Below are 2,450 nucleotides of genomic sequence, written 5' to 3' on the forward strand. Positions count from 1 at the left end.
AATGAAGATGAATCCTAGAGAGAAGTTGGATTTTCTCTCTCTACAAATGTAACTAACTAGAAATATCTACCTAATGTTCTAAAATTAGTCTATGGATGTGAATGTGTGTGAATGTATGAATGTCATGTCAATCCCCTTCAATCCTTGGCTCTTATATGCATTTTGGCGCCAAAGTTGGTTGCTGAAACCTTCCCAAAATCGCCAGGCACGTGTTGCCTTAATGAGGTCATGTGCCATCATCGGCGCGTGCGCGCATGGTACGCGTGCGCGTCCTTGGCCTGTCTCGCAATGTGCGCGCGAGCGCCTTGTGCGCGTGCGCGTGCTTGGCTGACTTTGCTTCTTTGACTTTTTGTGCTTCTCTCCACTTGCATGCTTCCTTCCTTGCTTCTTCTGATCCATGCTTAGCCTATTTCATCCTGAGATTACTAACAAACACATCAAGGCATCTTATGGAATCAAAAGAGGAAATAGAATTCATCAAAATAAGGCTTAAAAAGCATGTTTTTACACTTAGGCACAAATACGGGAGAGATAACAAAACCATGCTAATTTATAGGCTAAATGTGACAAAAGGTTATCAAAATGCTCTAAATTCAATACAAGACAAACCCTCAAATTGGGGTTTGTCAACGACACGTAGCAGAGGTGTTACGAGTTGATCTCATGGTTGTGGAAGAGGAAGGGTTTCCATTGATACCTCAGGGACTTCTCAGTCATCGCCCTCTACCCCGACTACCCCGTCGACCCTTGTGACGTCACAGGCTAGTCCACCAGACCAACAATTCATCATGGTCCCGAATCCCAACTACATGGCTCCTTCTGTTACGTCCCCCTCTGTCCCCTACAACTCTAGCTATAGAGACTGCGGTGTATGATTCCTTTAATGCATCCCAGTCAGATGCCCTTCCACCACCGTCGGTCATACAGATAAGGATTCGGTCTGATAGCATGCAAACATGAGTACTATTTTAATGTCTTTATCTGCAATTTATTTCGAATTTGTTAAGTTTTATGTGTTTTTATGTGTTTTTTAATCTTAACTTTTTTATTGATAGGTTTGCACCAAACAACAATGCATGTACACAGGAGATCTCCAATGTGATTAAGTCCATGTACAACCACCCATGGTCAAGCTACACGAAGATCCTTGCTGAGACCAGAAAGTGATGGTTTCAGAAGTGGGTGGTAAAAATCCAATATTGTTGAATTAACCATATTTTAACTATATTTTATTTCGACTAACTAATGTTGTTCAATTACTTTGTGTGGGAGAACTTTATATGGGATAAAGAACATGATATCTTAATCAAGAAAATCTATGACCTCCGAATAGATGGATGACTTCAACAGATGATGCAGGACGTTTATCAAGAAAATCTATAACCTCTGGATAACTTTATTCGCTGTCTGTTGCTGAGAAGATTATGGAAAAGGTTTGCGATTGACAACCCTATTTCTCCCACTATTATTGTTGTTGAAGCCTTGTTGAGGCTTCTGTTGATTCTTCCATGAGAAATTTGGATGATTCCTCCATGAAGGATTATAGGTGTTTCCATAGGATTCTCCCATGTAATTCACCTCTTCCATTGCAGGATTCTCAGGGTCATAAGCTTCTCCTTCAGAGGGGGCTTCTTTAGCACTGCCAGATGCAGCTTGCAATCCAGTCAGATTCTGAGAAATCATATTAACTTGCTGAGTCAATATTTTGTTCTGAGCCAATATGGCATTCAGAGTATCAATTTCAAGAACTCCTTTTCTTCTGAGTCATTCCATTATTCAAAGGATTTTTTTCAGAAGTGTACATGAACTGGTTATTTGCAACCATCTCAATAAGTTCCTAGGCTTCTGCAGGGGTTTTCAGATGAAGATATCTGCCAGCAGAATGGTCCAATGACATCTTAGACAATTCAGACAGACCATCATAAAATATACATATGATGCTCCATTTTGGGAACATGTCAGAAGGACACCTTTTGGTTAATTGCTTGTATCTTTTCCAAGCTTCATAGAGGGATTCACCTTCCTTCTGTCTGAAGGTTTGGACATCCATTCTGAGGTTGCTCATCTTTGGAGGTGGAAAGAATTTGGTCAAGAAAGCATTGACCAGCTTGTCCCAAGAGTTCAGGCTTTCTCTAGGTTGTGAGTCCAACCATGTTCTAGCTCTGTCTCTCACAGCAAAAGGGAAAAGCATAAGTCTGTAGACCTCGGGATCAACCCCATTGGTCTTAACAGTATCACATATCTGCAAGAATTCAGCTAAGAACTGATGAGGATCTTCCGATGGAAGTCCATGAAACTTGCAGTTCTGCTGCATTAGAGAAACTAATTGAGGCTTAAGCTCAAAGTTGTTTGCTCCAATGGCAGGAATTGAGATGCTTCTTCCATAGAAATTGGAAGTTGGTGCAGCATAGTCACCAAGTATCTTCCTTGCATCTCTGGCATTGTTGTTA

General features: G+C 41.1%; 1 non-coding gene across 1 annotated transcript; it reads left to right on the top strand.

The window, feature by feature from the left end:
• The first annotated feature begins 1,952 nt into the window (after window positions 1–1,952).
• On the top strand, window positions 1,953–2,059 carry LOC130977903 (small nucleolar RNA R71). Its single transcript, XR_009085574.1, has one exon. It is a non-coding gene; the product is annotated as a small nucleolar RNA R71 (small nucleolar RNA).
• The last annotated feature ends 391 nt before the right edge of the window (window positions 2,060–2,450 follow it).

This window comes from Arachis stenosperma, chromosome 4 (assembly GCF_014773155.1).
Source record: "Arachis stenosperma cultivar V10309 chromosome 4, arast.V10309.gnm1.PFL2, whole genome shotgun sequence".
NCBI classification, from domain to species: domain Eukaryota; kingdom Viridiplantae; phylum Streptophyta; class Magnoliopsida; order Fabales; family Fabaceae; genus Arachis; species Arachis stenosperma.